Source organism: Rhinatrema bivittatum, chromosome 2, assembly GCF_901001135.1.
Source record: "Rhinatrema bivittatum chromosome 2, aRhiBiv1.1, whole genome shotgun sequence".
In the NCBI taxonomy this organism is placed as follows: Eukaryota; Metazoa; Chordata; class Amphibia; order Gymnophiona; family Rhinatrematidae; genus Rhinatrema; species Rhinatrema bivittatum.
Genome location: NC_042616.1, coordinates 701505789 through 701531531, shown reverse-complemented (window position 1 = coordinate 701531531; position 25743 = coordinate 701505789). Strand labels below are relative to the sequence as shown.

Here is a 25743-nt window from a genome sequence, read left to right as displayed (position 1 = left end):
CAGATATTCATTGAGAACTGTGTCTGGGTAAAGTCCACTGAATATCTGGATAAATTACATGCTCACTGGCTTATTGAATTATGTATTTCATTGTGAAATAACACAAAACCCTGAAAAGCAGGCCCTCAAAATCTATGCCATAATAAAATAGCAATAACGCCTAGGACTCATAACAGCAACAACATTGCCTATGAAAAGGCAGTATTGCAAGTGTTACACCAAGCCCTGGAACTTTCTATGGGGAATACACTTTCTATGGGGAATACACTTTCTATGGGGAAAACAGAACCAGATGGACTCCTATATTCCCCACACAGAAACTTAACAATAGTTAAATACCTCATATCTGTCATAAATGCAGAACAAAGACCCACCCTTACCTAAAGTAGCACAAATTAGAAAGAGAAACATGCATACAAAAATTGGAATGGAAACTTCCAAAACCAGATTCCATTCAGTATCAGGTCAATGCAATATTGGCACGCGTTAAATGGTCTCTCATGATTTGAGTGCCCACTCCCTTAACACGCGCCAATCCACTTCTCCCAGGCAACCAATTTAATATTTAAATCAGGTTCTGTGGTAAAAAGGAGGCACTAGGGGGAAATTGTGCACCCCTAGCGCCTTCTCGGCAGCAGGCGTCCATGAGAGGTGGCTGTCAGCCTGTTAGGAAAATGGACGCTCAATTTTATGAATGTCCATTTTCCTAACCTGTGCACAGTCAAGAGTTAGGGAAATGGATGCTCGTTAATTGAGCATCCGTTTTCCTAACCTATCTGCCGGCACAATTTTTTTTTTTTTTAATAAATTCTCCTATTTTGGTTCCTCCAATTTAATATTGCAATGATTTTAAATCAGAGGAACCGAAAAAAGGAACAGAAAAGTAGTATTTTCTGCTTTTCTGTAATTTTTTTGAGCTTCTCAAGAATTAACGCCTGCTCCAGGCAGGCATTAATTTTTGTAGGTTAAAATGTGCATGTTGGGGTTTTTTTTGGGGTTTTTTGCATTGGGGGAAATGGGTAATAGCCTCATCAATATGAATTTACATGTGATGAGCACTATTACTTACACGCTTGATTGGATGCACGTTTTGGATGCGCTAACTCCCTTTTGCATCAGGGGTTATGGATGCACATCAAAAACGCGTGTCCAGTTGTGTGTTGAGCCATGCCTTGTGGCCAGTGCATGGTATTGCATTGGCCTATTTAACAAAACAGAGAAACAGAAAAACAGAAAAACATCTTCTCAGCAAATGAGCAAAATTCAAAGACATAAGAAATACACATTCTCAAAGCTGACATTCCAATCCAATCACTACAAACTGAAAATGAAATATGTTTGTTTTCCTTTTTTCTTTCTTCAGTTTATATGTAACCCCAGGGCTGGTAATCCTGAATAAGTCCCCAGGAACCACACTTCAAACACAGCCTCTTAAAGTTAAATCTTCTAAAGCTATTTCATCTGAATATTCAGGATTCCCTGAGTAGGAAGAAGAATATACTCTTCTAGACCCTGTGCATTGCATTTACTCAGATCCCACTGTAAAGTCCTTGTGTACAGATCTGATGATCACTTATGTGTATGCAACAGCAATAATCACACTGAAAGCTGATATGATTTCCACATAACTTTTAGAGATGAATGGTGAAATTGATGAAAGTTCTTTACAGTCTACATACTCAGAACGTGATGTACCAAGTTCCAAATGTATCTAGTTATAAATTTGTGACCCTTAGGATCAATTTAATTTCTTCTGGTGTTCCTTAAATGCCAATTGTCCAATTTTAGTAATTCAGTCCAGTCAGATAGTGGGGTCAACTCCCTCCCAACTGATAAGGGAAGACTCTTGAGTTAATTTAATTGTATTCCCTGTCAAAGTTCGAATTCTCCTACCTGTCCTGAATTTCTTCTTCCTTTTTCTCCTTACTACTCATGTGATACCTGATGGTCAACTGGTTTAATCCTCTTACCCTCTTATCTGCTTGAAATGATAGTGACCTCCATAGTGAAAAAAATCCTGCCCTATTCCACTTTTTCTCCCTGTAGATAACATCTATATCATCTCTCCACTTAGGATACCGAAGATCCATTAGTACTTTGTCAGTAAAAGATACCCCTTCCTTTGGATGTGAAAGAAAAATTCAAGTCTCTATGTAACAGAGCACTTAGTAAAAACAAAAAGATAAAGTTATATACATTGGAGAAACCAAAACATGGGATGAGAAGGATTCAAAAATGCTCCTCTTAAAGAAAAAGAAAGGTTTCCAAAACATGGTCTTTAAATAAGTAAAGACTTTCTGTCTCCTTTCTGAATACAAGTGTCACTCCCAGAGACCCCAGATGCCTTCCTTTTTAAAAATAAACAAATCTAGGGAATAGTCATGGACATGCTATAACTGGAAGGGTCAACTAAAGATTCCAAAGAGTAAAATGGTGACTAAGGTTTATATAGCATGGGAACACACCATTTCCCATCTCCCACCTGGGGGAGCTACACACCCACTACTTCTATATTGCACTTAATAGCATGGGAATAATCCTTTTTGTAGAGATATCTACACTTTCCTTCAGATTTTTTAACTTTGTGATAAACTCACAAATTTCCCATACCAGCAGGGTTGGCCAACTCCGGTACTCGAGAGCCACAAACAAGCCTGGTTTTCAACATATCCACAATGAATATGCATAAGATAGACTTGCATGCACTGCCTCCATTGTATGCAAATCTATCTCATATATATTCATTGTGCATATCCTGAATACCTATGACCTGAAATGACAGGCACCAGGAAGTGGATCCCAACTTTAACCCATGAAAACCTAAAAACCTAAAATCCCCTCCTCCCGAAGCGGCTCGACATGTGCCAACTTACCTTTTGTTGCTTTTCAGCCCCTTCCCTTCTCTGCCACCCTCCGGAGGGGGCAGCCAGCGGCGAAAACGACTCGCAGCGGTCCCCCCTGCGCAGGTCCTGGTTCTCCTGTAGGAAAAATCCTCCCCCCCCCCAGGAGAACCCAGCTAGGGTTGAGAGGCGTGAGTACTGAGTAAATCCCCTTCCCCAGGGCAGTGCCCTCGACAGGGGCTGCAAGTTTGTGAGGGAAGTGAAATGAAGCGTACTTTCATTGGCCTGAGCGCCCGTCAATTTGGGCGCTCCAGCCAATGAAAGCACATAGACGGGCGTGCTTTCATTGGCTGAGCGCCCGTCAATTTGGGCACTCCAGCCAATGAAAGCACATAGACGGGCGTGCGTGACATCACAGCGTGCGTCACGCGCGCCCGTCTATGTGCTTTCATTGGCTGGAGCGCCCAAATTGACAGGCGCTCAGGCCAATGAAAGTACGCTTTGCTACCTTGCAGCCCATGTCAGGGGCACTGCCCTGGGGAAGGGGATTCACTCAGTACTCGCGCTTCTCAACCCCAGCTGGGTTCTCCGGGGCGGGGAGGGGGAGGGAGAATTTTACCTCCAGGGCACTGGAGGCGCTAGGACTCCAGTTCCTCCCAAAAGACGCTGCACATGGTCACGAGGGAACGCTGCAAGCTGCTTTCGCCGCCGGCTGCCCCTCCGGAGGGCGGCAGAGAAGGGAAGGAGCTGAAAGCAACAAAAAGTAAGAAAACAACAAAAAGTCGCTTCGGGAGGAGGGGATTTTAGGTTTTTAGAGGTTTCCTTTTGGGGGAAAGTTTGCCGCCTACCCTTACCCCTGCCTCTAACGCAGGGGTAAGGGTAGGCGGTAAGTTAGCAGGTTAAACGCGCGGCAAAACGGCAGGGGAAAAATAGCGATAGTCGGGGCGCTCGTTACTGTATGGGAGGGAATAGCTAATTCGATCGTTTACATTTAATATACATGCCGCGTGCGGAAGGGGGTTACCCAGGGATTTAAAGAGGCGGTAAGGATGGGTTAAAGGGGATAGTGGATCGCAGGAAGGGCTAACGCGGCCGGAAAGTGAGTAGAAAGCGGGTTAGGAGCGGGGTAACCGCGGCCCCACTTTACTGTATCGGCCTGTGTGGCTGTTAAGAACTGGAGTTGGTCACCCCTACCTTACAGTTTCCAAAAATTCACAATAGACTTCAAAAATCATATAAGGACAGCAAAACAAAACCCTATTTCTGTTATGACTATGTGCACTTATCATCACTGGCTCTATACCTAATATAGGCACTTTATTACAGGGGTGCTGAATCCGGTTCTTGGGGCCTCCCCAGCCAGTCAAGTTTTCAAGATATCCCTAATGAATAATCATGAGATTTATTTGCATATACTACTTCCTATGTATGCAAATATTTCTGGGGTGGTGCCCCAGGGACCGGTTTGAACACGCCTACTCTATTACATGGATCCTTGCTCCATCCCAGGAAAAAAAAAAATAAATGAAGAAAATCTGAGAAGTCCATATGTATGGAAATATCATAAATATTCCAATCATTAAATGCTGAAAATGAAATATGTATGTATTAATTTCTTCAATTTATATGGCACCCAATTCATATAACATTCCAGACAGGTTTTTCTACCTGAGCATTTTATTTTTTCTAATGACTTTGCTCCCAGTCTCTGTCTTCTGCTTTGTTCTTGTTAGTCTCCCCCTAAATGCTTTTCCAGGATCTGTTTATTTTCCATTTTTTTCTCTCCTCTGGTCTTCCCTTTCTTGTGTACATTTGCTCTGACAATATTTCCCCTCTCATCTTTTTCTCCATTTCTCTCTTCTCAGCCTCTATCCACACATAGCTAGCTTTTACATTTAACTCTCTAGTCTATAGTCTTCCTCTTTTTATTTCTTATCTACATACCAGTTTTCATCTCTCACTCTCACCCTCCCAGACCTCCTCACTCCCGTGGCTCTCCTTCCCCAGTTTCTTATTCCCCTTGTTTTTCACTCACTCTCTAGTCTCCCATGCCGCTTCTGTACTCGCATAGTTTAAAATGTGCCTGCCTCCATATGTAATTCTGGCTTATTATGAGCAAATTGTTACAATTATTGCACACAGAAAATATATGCATGCATTTTTTTTTAAATGGTTAGAGAAAATTTGTGTGTGCCTCCATTAGACATAAACATGTGAACTTTTGGGGTAGAAATATACCACACAGTTTTTAAAATGCTAGCATAAATCCCTGCACACCCACTTATGCATGCAAAGGGTGCAGACTGGACAGTTTTAAAAGTTGGGCTAATAACACATAACTAACACCACATAACATATAAAATCCAACACATTTAAAGGGACAGAATGGCCCCCTAGCCTCTTGCATTTTATGGTGTATTTCATTATTACAGATTGAACACTAAAAGGTATATATACTAAAGGTTTTCTTCTATTTTGTATATATGGGACATTATTTAGTATATAGGGCCCTTAAGATTGGTTTATTTTGAAGAATGATGTGGAATGAGTTTAGATTCATTTCCTGTGAATAAAGGAGAATGTTTAAGTTGAAATGTTGTAATTGACCAGTTACATGAAGCTGAAAACCTGACACAAAGTATGAGCTATTAAATTAGTGTCATGCTAGAATACATATCCATGATTTGAAGGGGAAAGCTAGAATTTAATTTGTACCAGGTTTCTCCAGAGATGAAAGACCCTTGTGGGTTCACTGGATGCTCATATTTACTGCTTAATGTGAAGCAGATCAGTAACAAGAAGACAAAAGGAACTGATTTTCAACATCTGAAAGTTTTTCTGGAAAGTACAATGAAGTTTACCATTTAAAAGCTTTCTGTTCAACTGCAGAATTAAACTAGATATAAATACAATGTTATAAGCATTTTATTTACAAAATTGAAAAATGTAATTCTTGATCACTCTCTGTGAGTAGAGAAAATTAGTCTTGCTGTGCATTGCTGGTGATAGTGTGAGGTGACTACAAGTTAGTAATGCATAAGGAGGGAAACTTTGAAAAGGACTTTTTTGGGGTAACTAGTAGGGATGTGAATCATTTTTCAACGATTTAGATTATCATCCTGATAAGGTTTAAATCGTCATTAATCGGTAAAGAGTGCGATACAATAGAAATTCCCCCGATTTATCGTGAAAAATCGTTTTTTTTTGGTTAGTGCGCACTAACGGGAGTTAGTGCATGCTAACAGAAAATGATACAATTTGACACTTTTCAGGTCAGTTAAGGTCAGTTTAGGAATGAATATGTATTCCTATTGGCTGCCCTCTTATTTATTCATGTTACCAAGGTTCCCACTGACAATATATGGGGGATGGGAAATGGAAACAGTTGGTAGCTTGACAAAAAAAGTAATGTGATCAGTCAATGTGACTAGAACTTGTGCCCTATCCCTGATACCGGGAGTGTTGTGATCTTCCTGCATGCAGTGCCCTATCCCTGATACCGGGAGTGTTGTGATCGTCCTCTCTGCACTGCCCTGTGCAGGATCTCGAGAGCTGTGATCTTCTACCTTGCAATGCCCTATCCCTGATACCAGGAGTGTTGTGATCTTCCTGCATGCAGTGCCCTATCCCTGATACCGGGGGTGTTGTGATCTTCCTGCACACAGTGCCCTATCCCGGTTACCGGGGGTGTTGTGATCTTCCTGCATGCAGTGCCCTATTCCGGTTACCGGGGGTGTTGTGATCTTCCTGCACGCAGTGCCCTATCCTGGTTACTGGGGGTGTTGTCATCTTCCTGCATGCAGTGCCCTATCCCTGATACCGGGCGTGTTGTGATCTTCCTGCACGCAGTGCCCTATCCCTGATACCGGGAGTGTTGTGATCTTCCTGCATGCAGTGCCCTATCCCTAATACCGGGAGTGTTGTGATCTTCCTGCACACTGTGCCCTATCCCTGATACCGAGAGTGGTGTCATCTTCCTGCACGCAGTGCCCTATCCCTGATACCGGGATGTGTGCAGGAAGATCACAACACCCCCGATAACCGGGATAGGGCACTGCCTGCAGGAAGATCACAACACTCCCAGTATCAGGGATAGGGCACTGCATGCAGGAAGATCACAACACTCCCAGTATCAGGGATAGCCCTACCATTTTTGCGGGTGGAGCAAGGGACATGCTCCTGAGCCCCTGTGCTGTGGTGCAACCTGCAGAACCCGAGGGCTGGCCATGGTCCATGCTGCTTGTGGGTGAGCATATCTGGGCACATGCAGGGCAAAGGCAGGGCTGAGACTTGAATACTCTTGAACTTGACACATAACTTGAAGACATTGCTGAACCTACCTCTCTGGGGTAGCCCTCCAGCCACTTGAAAGCCCTTTTGGACTTGCAGCTTTGGAACAGCTTGAGTGTCAGGACAGATGGAAGTGAGAACTGAGATGACTCTGGAGACAAGGACATGATGTAGGTACCAAAGACTTGGGTGAGATGAAGGCACTGAAGACTCGAACAAGACAAAGGCACTGAGGGCATCTGGCTTCGCTGCACGCCCTACACAACCCAAAGGCTGGTCGCAGACCATGACAATAGCAGTACAGGCATTAGACTCAGCAATAAGGACAAGATGAAGGTACTGAGGGCAACTGGCACTGCTATGAGCCCTACACAACCTGAAGGCTAGTCGTGGACCATGACAATAGCAATGTAGGCACTGAACTCAGGATCAAGACAGAAGCTGGAACAAGACTCCAAAGACCAGGGTCTAGACTCAGGAACTTTGACTCGGGTTCAAGAACTTAGACTCAGCTCAGACTGGTGGACTCCTGGAGTCTAGAACCAGCAGTGAAGACTCTGAAGACTTTGCACAGGAAGAAGACTGGAACACCAGAAACTTGATCGAAAACTTGGACAGGACTCAGGATGTAGGAACAAGCTGAAGACAAGGAACACTGGAGCAGAAACAAAGGCCAGGAGCAGGAACTTAACGAGAGACCATGAACATGGAAACCAACAATGATCACAGGAAACAGGGAAGACCTTGTAAAGACAATGCTAGATTAATGAAAGTCCCCTTATATAGGCGTGTCAGGATGATATCATCAGTCGGGGCCGCTGGCTTTTTCTGCCATGATCCCTGAAAATTCAAAGCAGGGGTGCATGCTTGCACCTAAGGAGATACACTGTGAGAGGAAAAACCAGCAGCAACTCAGGCCGCAGAGAGCAGGGGCAGAGGCAGCAGCTCCTCATCATGAAGACTATAGGCAACATCCAGGAGGTTGGCAGCACTCCAGGCTGCTTTGTGAGGCAAAGCGGTGACGTGGTGAGTGAACCACTTGTGGGCCCATCTCGAGTGGAACAACAACAAATATCAACTCAAATGAAAAAGTAAAACAACAAAGGAGAGGGGGCAGTTATGCGAGTGATTTATATAGTAGTTCCCCATCTCATTCAGCTGACATATGAGATGTTACAACAATCAGGTATGTGTACGTGTACATGAGTGTATAAATGTCTGTATGTTGTCATGATTCACCTCTGAGGTCCTTGCAGAATGGGCATTCCTGCGTCGAACCTCTAGCTAAATCAGCGCACTCGGTTTTGGAAGGTCCCGACGCGCTCCTGGTGTCCTTTGCCTTCTAGGTCGTGCACTCTTTACGCTTCCTTGAGTTTCCAAGTGATCTGGCCTTTCACCTAGGAACTGCGTGACTTAATGTACCATCAAGTTCCCCCAGGTATAGACATAGAAGAACAGTTCAATGATAGTTCATGTCAGTCTATTAATCCAAATTCTCAATTGTTGTCTCTAGTGTTAAAAAAAACAAAACTCCCCTTGGAACAAACTTCTGTCACCAGGCCTTCTCAGCCTAAATCACCGCCCTGCTGGGGAGTTTGCACAACCCTCCCCTACTCCCCTCTGGTTGTGCCACATGAAGCGGTCTTCCCTTACCAAACACACAGAAAACACTTTGTACCAGCGCTAAGAAAACACATTCTTTCTTAGCTTTAACTTCTCCCTTCCCTTATCAAAGTCACTCACTCTGTTTCCATGCTTGATAAGGAGGATTCCTCTGTTAGCAGCTCCACATCCATCTCTTCCTCTGTCTCAGAAGAACTGCTCTTTTCATACTCCTTCCCCAACTCAGGCATGCCCTCTTCATCAAACATCATTGATTCAGCTGAATCTGATTCCCAAGCACTCGATTCAGCTGCTGACTCCACCTCCTCCTGGTCCCATGGTTCTCCTAGCTGCCTAAGGAACCTGGGAGTTGTTGTCTTTATTCTGTCTTTTACCACCCCCTGCTGTCCAACCCTGAGGTTGCTTTTCCTCTTTTTTTTATATATCTGCTTTTTCAAAACCCTGGAACTCCCCAAACAAGGAGTTCCAGTGTTCTCCTAGAAAGAAAATCAGCATTAATATGCTCCCTACCTGGCTCTGTGGCGCACCTCAAAGTTGTATGCCTGCAGTGCTAGTTACCAATGTGTCAGTCTCGCATTGGAGTCCTTCATTACATTTAACCATTTTAGGGGTGCATGGTCTGTAACCAGGACAAAGCGCCTGCCACATAGATAATATTTCAAGGCCTCAATAGCCCACTTAACTGCTAAGCACTCTTTTTCTATCGTTGCATATTTCTTTTCATGTGAGTGCAACTTGCAGCTTAAATACAATACTGGGTGTTCCTCCCCTTGATCTATCTGTGACAGTACAGCTCCTAATCCTCTCCCCGAGGCATCAGTTTGTAAAACAAAAGGTAGGGAGAAATCTACCGCTTTTAATAGAGGTTGCTTTTCTTCTTTATTTTATATATCTGCTTTTTCTGCCTCCGGGCAGGTTGTACCTCATTACAATGTATATATATGTATAACCAGGTAGGAAGCCTAAATATTTCATACTAATAGTCCAATATTCAAACTTGGGAAATAGTTTTCTTTATTTTAAGGAGGAAATGGCTCCCCAGATTAATTTCAACTGAATTGACTTGGATGAAATTATATATATGATTTTCTTGTATGAGGAATTAGTATTCAGAATCTAAAGACCAATTTCCTATTGCTCGAGAACTATGCACACTTTAAAATTGGGCGTTATCATCAAGTTAGCTTTGGGGGCAATTTTCAATCCAGGTTCTTTTACCTGCAGACTTTCCACCAGTTTCCAAAGGGAAAGTATGAATGTGTCTTCCCTTTGAAGATTGCCCCAGGTAAAAATACCTGTAGAGATTTGCACCTGACTTTCCTACAAAGTATACCTACAAAGTAACACACATAGATCTTGAAAATGTAATCCACACATGCTATTTCCCTTCCCTGAGCCATGACAGGCCGCCTGACCCACCTACTTTTTACTCAGTTAAAAGTGCTTGTGTTGTTGATCCCCTTGCATACTGAAAGGGCAGGGCAATATTCAGAAGCTGTTTTCCCAGGTAAATCAGAATTTACCAAGGTAAATGACTTCTGAAAATTGTCTTTTACATTTTTAATCCTGTTACAGATTGATTTTTTTTTCCTTTGAATACCCTTCCATCTCCAATTATCATAAAAGTGGACATCGTCCATAAGAATGGAAAAAAGAAAGCATTGTAGGAAATACGATTATACATAGATATTTAAGACAATTTCAGTGAGGACCATATTCAGTTACTGTCCTGATAGCAAAGTTATCTGAATAAATGAATCCTGCGAAAACTGGGGGCGGCGAAGGGGGAGTTGGCCTGCGAAAGCGAGCAGCCTTCGCACCACGGCGGTTGCGCCGGCTTTCGCCACCGAATAGCACCACCGTGAAAGGTGGTGCTATTTGGCGCGCTACTGCTGACGATAATCTTTGTAACATTATCTTTGGCAGCGAAGACACCACCGACTCTGCCCCCTCCCTGCCCTGACTCCTCCCCTCTAATTTGCATGATATCGCATGCGAAAAGGCCCTTTTCGCATGCGATAAACCTTTGATAAATGACCCCCTTAGTTAGCTGGCTAGCTTTATTTATCTAACTTTAGGCCAGTCCTTTGGCCTGACCAAACTTAGCTAGCTAAATGGGTTATTCATGAAGCTGCGTTAGGCATATACCGTGTGTTTTATTTCATATATCGTGTGATTCTACACGATATTTTGCATGTTCCCACCCAGATACCCTCCCCTATTACAATGACCACCTTTGCATGCAATTTGCATGCATGAATAATGCAAATGCATGCCAAGTTGATTACTAGGAAATTCAATGCAAATATTTTATCACGGTTGACGAAAAAGCTGGTCAGCTGCAATAAAATAACGCCTCCTTGGTAATTCTTAGATGTACAGTGGGAGTCCCAGGACATTAATGCAGGTCCCAAGGCCCCCGCTGCACATTTAAAGTGGCTGAGGAAAAATAAAAACCATGGCCAAATAGGGAGGTTGAGCGGGAATCAGTGCTGATCCCCATTTCAATTCAGGATCACCAGTTGAGCTGGCCCTGACTCCCCCCAAATAAAAATGTTTAAATTATGTGCACAGTGACAGCAGACCCTCCAATGTTCAAGGGCTCCTCCCTTGTCCCCCATTCCCCCCAAATGCCAGACACCTACTGCTGTCCCCCAAGCCTCCCCAAAGGCAAGACCCCCTCCCCCATCCTTCCAACAGCCCAAGAACCCCTCCACTGCTGCCAAATTCAAGACCCCCTGACCTCTCTGACAGCTCAAGAACTCCTTTCACCTCCTCTGGCTCCCCTAATAGCTCAAGACCCCCACCCTTCACCCCCAGCCTCTCTAGAGACTCCTTACCTTATCCTAGATCCCATGTCAGAGATGAGTGCACCTCGCACCCGTCCCTGTCAGTGCCATTTTCTAAAATGGTGCCGGGCGGACCCTGCCCCAGCCATGTCACTGCGGTAAGATCCAGGTATCGGACTCAGGGCACTTGCAGGGGTCTTAATGCTTTGGGGGGCTAGGGAGTAGGGCGCTTGGACATTGGGGGGCCACAGCCCAATGCTCATAATTAGAACCTTTTTTTATTTTGGGGGAGTCGGCACTGTCTTGACTAGCAGTTCCAAGTTGAAATGGGGGTTGGCACTTCCGCACTGACCCATGCTCAACCTTCTCGTTTGGTCATGGTTTTTTTTTTTTTGGGAGCCAGTGACCCTTTAACACTATGGCAGTCCTGTGAGGTTGGGGCCACCATCCCATTAAAGGGCTGCTCACCGCCACCTTTTGTGTCTGTTAAAGATTGCTAGGGTCATGAGCTCGGTAGACTCGCCCCTCCCCTCCTCTAACTTTGTTGACCTAGTGCACCAGCTCCAACTGCAGCAGGAACAGTTGAATTCCATGTCTGGCTATCTTCAGGGCATTGCAGCCTGGCCTGTTACAATGCCTGTTCCAGCACCAGAACCAGTCATCTGTCCTGCCATGCCCATGCTCCATTTGCCTCTGCCACCGAGGCATGATGGGGACCCCAGTAGCTCTAGAGGCTTTCTTAACCAGTGTCGGATGCAATTTGAGCTGCAGATACCATTGCTTCTGACCGACCAAGACAAAGTATCCTACATTCTTTCCCTGTTCAGAAGCACCATCTTGGCTTGGGCATCCTCTCTTGAGAACGGGATGACCCATTCATGAAGGAGCTGACCTGCTATTTGCAAGAGTTCTGGAAAGTATTTGATAAGCTTGGTCACACCACATCTAAGTCTTCTGAGCTCCTGCAGGTCAGACCAGGCTCTCATGTGGTGGGGGAATACACTGTGCACTTTTACACCTTGGCTTCTGAAGACTAGTGGGGTAGTGACAGTTTGATGGATATTTTCCAACAAGGATTTTCGGAATATATTAAGGACTAAACTGGCTGCCTGGGACCTGCCACCTAGCCTAGACGGGTTGATCAGTCTCCTCATGCAAATAGATCAGAGGTTCCAGGAATGGGCCAAAGAGAGAAGTTTGACCCATCGCCCCGCCCACCGTGCTCCAACTTTTCAGAAGCCAATGACTAACCATTCCCCTCCTGAGTCTGGTCTATCACTAGCAGACCTTTTGCAAGTGGGTTGTCTCCAAATCTCAGATGATGAGAGGCATAGGTGTCAGACTCTCAATCTCTGCTTCAACTGTACTATGTCAGGCCATCTTTCAAGGCGATTCCATAACAAACCGAGAAACCCAAGGACCTAGGCCTGGTGTGACAGGCTATCCTAGGTTAACCTTGCACCTCTCCATATTTAGTGGTTCTAGTACTCCTGTCTCAAAGACGTCTTTCTTGATACTTTTGCCTTCCTGGACACAGGTACTGGAAGGAGCTTTATCCATGAGGCTCTGGTCCAACACTATAGCATACCAACCTTGTCTTTGAATTCCCAACTTTTGATATCCTCCATTTACAGAGATTCTATGCCGGGACAGATTACTAAGACTACAGTACCATGGATCTTACAAAGTGAGTCTTACATGAAAAACAGATCAATCTCTATGTGTTACCCAAGGCAATCAATGCAGTCATTCTGGGCCTGATATGGTTCCTAAGTCACCAGCCCCACATTGGCTGAGTAATGATGCAAATTGCTAGATGGTGTCCTAAGTGTCATGAATACTGTATTTCCAGAGTTTCTTCTGTAGTATCGTCCATCTGGACTGTTACCTCTGAACTTGCAGGCCTACCACTACAGTATAGTGAATTCACTGCTGTTTTCAATAAGAAGCAGGTGCAGATCTTACTACCTCATCGCTTTTATGATTGTGCCATAGATCTCCTCTCAGGCAAGGTTCCACCTTGAAGCTACGATTATCCCCTCTCCGCTCCTGAAACAGATGCAATATCTAAATACATTAAAGAGAATCTGGACCAAGGCTTTATTTGTTTATTGTCATCACCAGCAGCAGCTGGATTCTTTTTTCTAGGGAAGGACGGGTTATTATATCCCTGCATCAACTATCGTGGTCTCAACTCAATTAAAAAGAACAAATCAATACCCACATCCTCTGATCTTTGAGCTCTTTGACCATCTCTGGAGCATGCAAGTATTTCTGAAGTTGGATCTTCGCAGAGCATACAGTTTGATATGAATCTATGAAGGTGATGAGAAGAAGACCACCTTTAACACCTGCAATGGAGATTTGGGTTATGCAGTGCCCCCACAGTCATTCAATTTATGGTAATTGAGATATTTCAAGACTTCCTCTATTCCCAAGTGGTGGTCTACCTAGATGACATCCTTATCTCTTCAAAATCATTGTCTGATCACCGACACTATGGGGTAGATTTTAAAACCCCTGCATGCGTAAATCCTCCCGGATTTACATGCGCAGGGCACTCGTGTGCCGGCACGCCTATTTTGCATAGGCCGCCGGTGCGCGCAAAGCCCCGGGGCACGTGTAAGTCCCGGGGCTTTGTAAAAGGGGCGGGAGAGGGCGTGCCCGAGGGGCATGTCTGGGGGCAGGGGGTGGTCCGGGGCGGGTCCGGGGGCATGGCGACGGTTCGGGGGTAGGCCGGGAGGGCGGTCCCAAGTCCCCCGGTACTGCGGTCTGTACCGGGGGATGCCGGGGCGGCGCGCGCAAGTTAACTTGCCCAACAAAGGTGGGGGGGGGGGGGTTTAGGTGGGGGGGGGGTAGATAGGGGAAGGTGGGGGGACGCGGAAGGAAAGATCCCTCCGAGGCCGCTTCGATTTTGGAGCGGCCTTGGAGGGAACGGAGGCAGGCTGCACGGCTCGGCGCGCGCAGGCTGCCGATTTTGCGCAGCCTTGCGCGCGCTGACCCTGGATTTTATAAGATATGCGCGGCTACGCGCGTATCTTATAAAATCTGGTGTACTTTTGTTCACGCCGGTGGCGTGAACAAAAGTACGCACGCGCGTATGTTTTGAAGATTTACCTCAGCGTGTAACAAGTCCTGCAAAGGCTACGTGAGCATCATTTCTACATTAAATCAGAGAAGTGCATCTTCGAGCAGGAACACCCCTTTGTGGGGTACGTCATGGTACATTAAAGCCTGGATCCCGAGAAATTAAAAGCCATTTCAGAATGGCCCAGGACAGTAGGCCTCAAGGCTATTCAATACTTTCCTGGTTTCACAAACTACTACAAACAGTTTATACCTGGATATTCCACCTTGGCAGTTATACTCACAGCCCTTACTAGAAAGGGTGTTGATACCAGGAATTGGTCCTCAGATGCCATTCGGGCCTTTGAACAACTAAAGAAGGAATTCACCTTTGATACCTGCTTACATTACCAAGATCCATATCAGCCCTTCATCCTGGAGAAGGATGCTTCTATCCTGTTAGTAGGCACTGTCCTCCTACAACATAACACTAAGAGTACTCTTGAATTTCTCCTGTTTCTGTAAGAAACTCTTTCCAGCAGAAATTTATATGATCAGTGATCTTGAGCTGCTAGCAGTCAAACTAGCTTTGGCAGAAGGGCAAAACTGTTGGAGTGGCCGAGCATCAAATAACTATTTATATGGATCACAAGAATTTTGAGCATTTGGCACTGGCTCAAAGGCTAAACCCTAGCTAAGCCCACTGGTCATTATTCTTCAATTGATTTGACTTCGAGTTGCAGTACTGACAAGCTGATAAGAATCGGCAAATGGATGCACTCTCCCTGTCATTTGATATGGAGGGGACTCTGGAACCCCCACTAAAAATTATTGACCCAGCCAAAATTGTGGTTGCCACCACCTCCACATTTCCTCCCAGCAAAGACAAAGGTACCCTGATGCCTGCGTTAGAAAGTTCTTGAATAGGGTATGACTCCCGGCTAGTGGGTCAGTCTGGCATTACTCGGACATTGGAACTAATCAAGCAACACTATTGGTGGCCACAGATGAAAACCGCTACCACCGTGTAGTCTATATTGAATTAAGTGAGGAAACCTCATAGAAATGGCAAGCTTTTTTATAAGTAGCCCACAGGTTGCCAACTCTGAACCTTTACAGTCACTGAAATAGCTACGACTGTATTTTCAGCTTTTAATCATCGGTTTCCCCACTTGGGTTTTGATCAATTCTTTAGAGAACACTTTTTTTGAAAACTTTTTTGTTTTGTTATTTTTAGAGTTTTTTAGGCAGTAATGAAACACTTATCATAGCAGGACTTGGACACCATCTGAAACAGCACAGCCCGACATGGCTCATGTTTCTTTAGGCTTCATCAGGGGCAGTGAAGTTAAATTCAGTGTCTACAATAAAAGAGCAAATAATGCCATTGACATGCATGTTAATTTCAGGAGTTACCTGAGACATGCACCTACAGCTGAACAAAACATAAGCTCTCTTGGGGCAGGCATTTTTCACTTTACAGCTGTGCATCTTGACTTTGGTATACTGTTTCGCTGTAGGTGCTTGCCCAAGAGAGCTCACACATTTTTCAGCTGTAGTTTCCAGCTCCAGAGAACTTATGTTGAAAATTGAAGCCCTTCCCGAGTCTGAGGTGGAGTATCGTACTGATCACAACAATAGACAGCATTGGCTACCAGGTAAATAATTTCTCCAGTGTGTTTTGTTCAGTGTTGGTGCCCACCTAGCCAATGCTTTGTTCATATTGCTTATTCTTTATTTTACTTTCCATTCCTTCTCAAAATGGCCTTGATTAAGAGAATGTACCCACAAGTTGAGATGAAGAACACCAATCTCTCACATGCAATGCCATTTTGGCAATGCATGGCAAGAAAAATCAAAGCACCTTTAGCTGAACAGTATACTGTATGGCACTGTGCATCCAACTTTGGCATCATATTTAGCTGCAGGTGCTCTCCTGAAGAGTTTATGCTTTAAGATAGCTATATTTGCCTTCCCCAGAGAGCTTATTCTTTGATTTTACTTGCCATTTCTTGCTAAAATGGCCTTGGATGCAAGAATCTGCTCTCTGGAGTGGGCACTTAACAGCTAACTGAACACAGTATAAGCTCCGGGAATGGGCATCTGCTGTTAAAGAGTATGTCAAAGTTGGATTGCATAGCACTGGTGTACTGTTCAGCTGTAGGTGCTCGCCTCGAGAGCTTACAATGGAAATTAAACTCCTGGGTCTGGTGGCCAAAATTATTCAATTACTGTGCCCATGTTATAGAAGCAGCTGGAGACTACCACCTTGAGAAGAAGAGTTACATGGTCATAGTGACACTGAAGAAAGATACGTTGTGCAGCTGAATTTTAATAAATTGTAGAAGAGAAAGATGGTTCAATAGGAAGCCAGCAAAGAGCAATTTGCAGTTCTCTAAGCGAGAGAAAAGAGTGGATGATAAGAGAGTGGATGTGCATTTTGGCAGCATGTTCAGAAAAGAATTAATTTTAGTGATGAAATAGAGGAAGAATCAATATAATTTACTAGTATTTTGGATGTGTGTAAAGAAGGACAGATGCATCAAGATGATTCCATAGTTATGAGTCAAGAGATCCAGGAGGATGAGAGTACCATCAATAAAGATAGAAAAAGACGGAAGATGAGAAGTGGGTTTAGGAAAAAGACAAGTTCTGTCTTGGCCATGTTAAGTTTAAAATGATAGTGGGTAGTGATATCAGACAAGTAGGCTGAAATTTCAGGCTGGATTTATGGTGAGATTTTTGCTGTAGAGAGATACTAAATACCATGGGAGAGATCAGAGTGCCAAGGTAAGAAGTGTAGACAGAAAAGAGAAGAGGGCCCAGGTCAGAGCCTTGAGGCACACCTTTGATAACAGATTGGCAATGGAGGGTACAGTTAAAGTACAATGGGACAGGTAAGAAATAAACCAAGATAGAAAAGAGTCCTGAAATCCAACTGAGTATCAAGCAGTAGATTTGTATCGGTGGTATCAAAAGCAGTGAGATAGGTCAAGAAGGATGAGTGGGCAAAGACCCTTGGCCTTGGCCACAAAGAGATCACTGGAGACTTTGGCAAGAGCAGTTTCTGTGGAATGTAGAGGATGAAAGCCAGAATGGAGCAGATCCAGAACAATTCAAAGATGAAAAAAAGTCAAAGCTGTCAAGATGAACCACTCACTAAAGCAGTTTATATGCAAAAGGGAGAAGAGAGATACTAGTTAGCAGGGCAGGTAGAGTACAGTGAAGGTTTTATTGACGAGCAGTGTGATCATATGTTTGAAGGAAGAGGGAACAGTCATACTGGGTAAGTGATAGATTGAAGATGTGACAGAAGAAAGGAATGACTGCAGGGAAGATAGAACTGAGGAGTCTGATGGGAATGGGGTCAGAGACAAATTAGTGAGTTTGGAGGAGGAGACCTGAAGATGGGCCATTTTCTCCTCCTCTATGATTTCAGAAAAAGCAGAAAGCATGGCAGCGGCAAAATATAGGGGAGGCGAATGAATTAGAGGTAGAGTCAATAGTCTAGAGGAGAATTCACAATTAATCTTGTCACTCTTTTCATAGAATCCATCAACCATATTTAGGCGGAGAGCAAAGGAAGGAAGGGAAGCAGAGGCAGTTTAAGAAGGGAAGTGAGCATGACAGAGATGGTAGAGGTGGAGGAAAGTGTGTTTGTCTGATGAACATAATACACTTGCCAAGCAATTTTAATAGCAAACTGGAAAGAAGTCAGTATGAATTTCAAATGAATGAAGTCAGCATGACAACAGGGCTTCAGCCAGAAACATTCTGGAGAGCAGCGTAAATCCAGCCGGATTTACGCGCGCAGGGCACTCGCGCGCCGGCACGCCTATTTTGCATAGGCCGCCGGGGCACGCAAGTCCCTGGGCTTCATAAAAGGGGCGGGAGGGGGTGTGTCCGGGGTGTGTCTGGGGTCAGGGGGCGGTTCAGGGCGGGACCGGGGGCATGGCACAGGCCCGGGGGCATGGTCGAGGCCTCTGGACTAGCCCCCGGGTTGGGTGATGGCGCGCCAGCAGCCCGCTGGCGCACGCAGATTTACGCCTGCTTTTAGCAGGCGTAAATCTGCCAACAAAGGTAGGGGCAGTTTAGATAGGGCCGGGGGGGGGGTGGATTAGGTAGGGGAAGGGAGGGGAAGGTGCGGGGGGGGGGGGGTGGAAAGAAAATTCCCTCCGAGGCCACTCCGATTTCGGAGCGGCCTCGAAGGGAACAGGCAGCGCGCGTCGGGCTCGGCGCGCGCAAGTTGCACAAATGTGCACCCCCTTGCGTGCGCCGACTCCGGATTTTATAAGATACGCACGGCTACACGCATATCTTATAAAGTCCAGCATACTTTTGTTCGCGCCTGGTGCACGAACAAAAGTACGCGCTTGCGTAAATTTATAAAATCTACCCCAGAATATATTCAATGAAGAATTTTTTCTCCATAGGCAGAGTATAGGAAAATGTTCTTTTTTTAATGAAGACTATTCTGTACTATGAATTCTATGCCACTCTGAATATGGAGTGAAAAGTAAGAAGAGTAGGAAGACAGAAAACACTTGATTTTGTGGTCAAAACAGAAGATATTTTTTACCCTGCTAGCTATTTTAGAAAATCTAAAATTAAGGAAAAATGCTTTATGCTTTGTATTAGTAAACCATGAAAAGCTCATGCTAAATTCCCATAGAACTAAAACATGTTTAGCAATGCATTTGTGGAAATACTTGTGCGCTCTTTGTCTTTCAAGATTCTTATCTATTAGCTGTAATATTTTGTGCAAATCGCTGTTTTATCAGAGATTTTGGAAGGTTGCAAATCATTGGACATTTTAAGATGGGATTTGTGTGGTCATTTTTTCCAAAAAAATAAATTGTAAGCTATGATTAATCAACTAATTACACAGAGAGAAAAAAATAATAGTGTGACATGTTTAGAAAACAAGATTTCCAATATTAAACTACAATATCTTACATAAGATGACTTTATATCTCTCTATTGTCTATAAGAAATATGGTGCACCAAAGATGACTGGAGACTTTTCTTTAAATATCTAGATTGTGCATTCATTTGAAGCAAATGGGCAAAACATATCAAATGTGCCCATGTTTTTCATTTATGGCTACCTGAAATGAATAGAGAAGTCCCACGAATGAAAGAAATATTTTGTCCCATTCATTTGTTTCCCATTCATTTCTATGGCCCATTGAAGTCTATGGCTGTTACTGTGGAGAAAAAAATTGGTAACTATAGCAATCAACTCTTGACTGTCATAGGCTTGTCAAAGCCTCATCATTTTGTCACAGATTTGTAGAGCAAAGACAGAACAAATTGGCAAGAGGACTAGCCAGAAGACAAATCATGGTGCAACATCATTTTAACTAGCATATAGCAGCATTCTAGAACAAGTTATGCTGTCCCACTCTCACTGTAAAGTCTAAGTATGTCCAAGAAGCACTTTAGTTCTTCCGTAGCTCATGGAAAAGAATGTGCTACTAGAATCTCTCACAGTTAAAAAAAAAAAAGCTTACAAACTCTGGGATTTGGCACTGATAAATGGCTACTTCTGCTCTTCTCTATGCTACAGTGATCTCACACACTCAGGGCCAGATTTTCAAAGGGGTACGAGCGTAAGATACGTGCATACCCCCCAAACGCCTGGCCAAATTACCCCCTGCTCACCGAGCCTATGTTGAGTAGGCTCGACGGCACATGTAAGCTGCGGGACGCGTGTACGTCCCGGGGCTTTCCTGGGAGGGCATGTCGGGGGGCGTGTCACGGCGGCGCATCATTTGGGGGTGGGGCTGTGGGCGTGGTTCTGGACTAGGGGTGATTTGTGGGCGTGGCCGAGGCCTCCAAAATAGCTCCCAGGCCTGGGAATCGCGCACCGGACGCCGGCCCGGTGCGTGCAAGTTATGCCTGCTTCGGGCAGGCATAACTTGTACAACAAGAGGTAGGGGGGGTGGGTTAGGGAGGGGAAGGTGGGGGGAGGCGGAAGGAAAGTTCCATCCGAGGCCGCTCCGATTTCGGAGTGGCCTTGGAGGGAACGGAGGCAGGTTGTGCGGCTCAGCACACGCAAGCTGCTTATTTTGGGCAGCTTTGCACGCGCCGACCCCGGATTTTAATGGATATGCGCGGCTACGCACGAATCTATTAAAATCCTGCGTACTCTTGTTTGCACCTGGTGTGCAAACAAAAGTACGCGTGGGCGCAGATTTATAAAATCTACCCCTCACTGTGCCTATAGAGAGGTAGTGTTACTGATTTATATTTTTATTTTCACTGGGGAAGGGTCAGGATGGAAGACATTGTGGAGATTGCAGTTTCAGCAGTGCTAATGATTTTTTTTTTTTTAATCTCTGTCTGTCTGGACACCATTGAGGTGAACAGTACATGCCCAGATACTGATAAGAAGAATCTTAACATGAAAAGATTTGAACTTATGAGTTTCAGGTCTATAAGAATGTAAAGTAAAAAAAGTTAATATATAGCACAAAAATAAAAATATATTGCAATCCTGTACATGTGTAACTTTAAATGGCTATATGGAAATGATCAAGATTATGCCTGGGGGGGGGGGGGGGCGGGAAGGGATTAGTATTCTTTCTCATTATTGTATTAGGATCAATGAAAATATAGTTTTCCTCCAAAATCACTAAATTTCTAAAAGGCTTTATAGTGCTTTCATAGGGGAGCAAAAATGAATAAATCCTGAAATCATCTAGTTCCCATGGCAGTAATGGGACATGACATGTCCAGGAGTGAACTAAGTTCAGGCAGAATTAACCTGAAACCACAAGAACTAAATTAAAACCAGGTGATGCCAGACAAGGAGTCTGAATTCTTAGTTCAACTACCAAAAACATCTGTTTCTCCATTTGGTAATTTCTTCTTTTTCTTTACATATTTTAAAGTGTTTAGAAAGATGGGAACAATTTTGCAAATAAAAAAAAGTCCCCCAGTACATACATTTATAATTACCTGGTTTAGTCTGTGTGTTTAATCAGTTTGAATTGAGAGCACTGCGAACATGTGATTTCAATTTGAAGGAGTCATTGACTATTGGACAGTACCCACCTCTTACATCTGCCAAACTCTTCTAGTGCCAAAATACAAATGGATAAAAGGAATAGTAGGATATTTCTTAGAGAAATCATTTGACTAATTGGATGTTAATTTCCTAAAACACTATCTTCTTTTACTGTAATTGAGATAGTCCTGTGTAGATTAGGTCTGTCAAGGAATGGAATAATTGGCTTTATTCCAGTGCCCAGTTGATGTTTTTTATAAACCTTTAAATAAGATACCACATAGTTTCATATATAAGTAATGCATTGGCACTGTATTTCTGTACAGCAATAGTTTTGGTCTTGACAGTGTTTCTCTTAATAAATTCAAGCTGTGCAAAAGCACAAATAGTGCCAGTAATTGATTAAGAACATATTAATCTATATTAGCTTTCTCTAAATTACTCAAAGTAAGGTCACAATTTCCAAATCATTATTTAAAGATCTTACAATTAACATTAATGTTCTTAAATGATGGATAACTTTTTTTTTCAGGTTACACTTTACTACGTACCTGCTACTAATTAACTCTAGAGGAAAAGAGTGGTACACCAAATATATATATATATATATATATATATATATATATAAATAAAAGCATATGAGTCAAATATATGCATAAATGAACATAAACCATACAAAATTATTTAGTATTTTAATAAAATAAATATAATTAGATATAAAAGTAATAATATATAAAAACATGTCAAAACACCCTAAAAAAACTACAAAAACCTAGGTATAAATACAATCCAACATTTATTTATTTATTTATTTAACTTCTTTTACTATACCGATACTCAAGACCAGGTCTTATCGTACCAGAGGATGACTATATTTCGGTGTTACAGCCTGCATCAGGGATAAGACACTTTTAAAACAAATTTGATATAAATGGTACCTGTAAGTATAATATACATACAATCAAACCAGTATATCATAGCATATATATAATAAATTATGTTTATATACTGTATATAAGGTCTATCCCATGCTACTTTTGCCAATAATAGACTAAGGGGCAGATTTTAAAAAAGTACGCACGTGCGCACTTTTGTTAGCGCAACCGGCGCAAACAAAAGTACGCCGGATTTTAAAAGATACGCGCTCCCTTCCCCTATCTAACTCACCCCCAGCCCTAACTAAATCCCCCTCCCCTACCTTATTTTGTTGAGTTACGCCTGCCATGGACCGCCACCACGCCCCCGGACATGCCCCCGAACGCCGAGCCGCTCCTGACACGCCCACGACACGCCCCCCAAGCAAAGCCCCGGGACTTACGCACATCCCCCGGACATGCCCCCGAACGCCGAGCCGCTCCTGACACGCCCCCGACACGCCCCCCAAGCAAAGCCCCGGGACTTACGCACATCCCGGGGCTTTGCACGCGCCGGCGGCCTATGCAACATAGGCGCGCCGGCGCACACGTGCCCTGCACACGTAAATCCTGCCAGGCTTTTAAAATCTACCCCTTAGTTTGGGTACTTGCTAGGTTCTTATGGCCTGGATTGGCCACTGTTGGAAACAGGATGCTGGGCTTGATGGACCCTTGGTCTGACCCAGTATGGCAACTTCTTATATATAAATATCTAAGCATAAAAACAAACAGGAACAAAAAATGTATACCTCACAAATCAAGAAAGGAGAGAATGGGAGCTACACTCAGGTTTAAACAGCTGAAGACCTTATTTTGGATGCAGTATCTAATTCAGAGCAAATATAAAACCATATCAAAATAATCAGGAGAAAAATCTGTACTCATATATAGAATATACACACTTACATACAGAATATATACACTTACATATACAATAATAAAAAAAAATGAGTGACAATTTTAAAATATATAGGGACCAATGTAATAAGACCCATGTTGAAAGCACAAAATGTCTGCATATATTCAGCTGAATTTTAAATCAGCCACGCGTGGCTGGGCCTTGAGCAGTAAGCAACAAAACAAAAAAAGGAAAAGTAGGAGAAAGAAATTAGGGGGTGAGGAGGAGAGGGGAAGAGGGAGTGAGTATGGGTAGGGAGGTAGGGAAGTTCCCTCCCAGTCCGCTCCTTAATTCCTTAATTGCACTCCCCCCCCCCCCCCCCCCCCCGTGCACACTGCCTGGAAATGCACACACGGATTGTAAAATCCCATGCACATGTGTGTGCGGCCATGGAATTTTACAACATGCATGCGCTGGGGCGTTTGTTATAAAATCAGCGCATCCATGTGTGCGCGCCGGGAAGCACGTGCACCTTCTAAAATCTACCCTGTTATTTTAGTGCATGTGGCAAAAGCAAGCTCCTCCATGGGAGATAAGAGCACAGCATGCAAATTAGATACACACAAAACAATACATACAGAATAACTACATATGCCAATACCCGCATAAAAGCCTAGATGCAGAAAGCCACGGGAAAAACCCTCACCAAAATAGGCACAATTGAAAAAATGCTGCAGAACCATGTTACTAAAAAAAGAAATAAATTGTTTCAGCTCCTAGTGGTCCTTGCACTCCATTGCTGGCACTAGTATGGATGTGTGTATGTGCAGCCTTTTCCTCACTGGGCATCCAGAGATGCTCAACATAGATCAGCCCTGCCAGGTGATAGCAGAAGCCAGGACGGACAGACCGGTGATCTCCGGGGGCTACAGACAAGTGCCGACACTGTCCAGAGCCACAATTCTTTCATTTACCTCCTGTCCTGACCCAAATGCTAAAAAACCCACTTTAAAAAAACCTTCTAGTGTGGGTCCCTACATAGCCCGTGAAAAGATAATTGCCTCCTTTACATGCCACTTGCATGCACTCATGTAAAGCCTGCCATGGGTTATTGCACGGGCATGTGCACGCATTTTTCTATGCTGACAGTGACTTTGAGCCCTGCACATGTGCGCACATTCGCATGCATTCATTGGCCAGCACCCAGGGATCCGGCCATTTTATGACATTCATGCACATGTTATGAAATAGCCTGGCCATGCGCGCCATATTTTAAGTGGGAACATGCATGTGCGTGCAAATCCTGCTTCTACCAGGTAAATCAGGGGATTTAAAAAAAAAAGTTGCGCACCGATACTACTCCCAGTTTTACCAGTTCAGCCCCAGTTTGCCATATTTGAGAGGGGTCCTCCGAACACCCTAGTTTAATAGCCTTCACTCCCCCAGTTATCCCTGACCCTTAAAACCCCACAGATTTGCCTAGTTTTCTTTCTCTTTTAACTTGGATGTCATCCATAACAGAAGTGAAGTTAGACGGTAGGTAGCATCAGTATTTACGCACACATCTTAGATTCACGTCCCAAAACAACCATGTCCACGCTCCACCCCTTTTTTTGAAAACTTTCGAGGTGTGCGTGCTGTGGGAAATACGCACGTATTTTGGCGGCTTTTATGATCCACTTGGCACGTGTGAGCCTGTCTTTTTCACGTATGCCCTAATTAATGCACGCGTCGGGCTTTTAAAATTCACCTCTGAATGCGTTATTACATACATGCATATGATTAGCATGGATAATCACGGTTTAACTTACCCGTACAAAAACCCGCAGCAGGTTTTGCGCAGCTTATCACAACGGCCCCATTCTAATGAAAGTAGAGAAGGTAAAAAAAAAAAAAATGGTATCGGAAACATAAATAACATCATCAAACAAAAAATGTGACAGCATATGTAAATATGAAGGATTTGAGCTTGGCATACCTATTGGTTACTCACACAACAAATACTGCAACAAAACAGGTCACTCTGGGTCTCCTCATTTAGGTTTCCTGTTTAAACAGTTGCTGAAAGTAAACAGATGCAAGTACTACTTTGATAACATGGGGTGGAGGAAGAAGAAAGTGAAAGGATAGAAAACGTGGCACTTTATTCAAGACTTCGAGGAAACATGGGCATGTTGGCTTTTATTTCTACCTAGGATTTATACTTTTCTAGTTATATTTATTTGATTATAATATTTAATAGTTTCCTATGGTTTTGTATCCCCCTCTTTATATATTTAACTCACATATACTTTCATTTTAAATATATATATATATATTTGGGTGGGGGTGTACCGCTCTATTTCTCTGGTTTTCTCTTTTGTGGTTCTTT

General features: G+C 43.7%; 1 protein-coding gene across 4 annotated transcripts in view; it reads left to right on the top strand.

Annotated features, from left to right (window-relative positions):
- RUNX1T1 (RUNX1 partner transcriptional co-repressor 1) overlaps positions 1–25743 on the top strand; it is a 360608-nt gene that overhangs the window by 330556 nt on the left and 4309 nt on the right. The window lies entirely within an intron of this gene.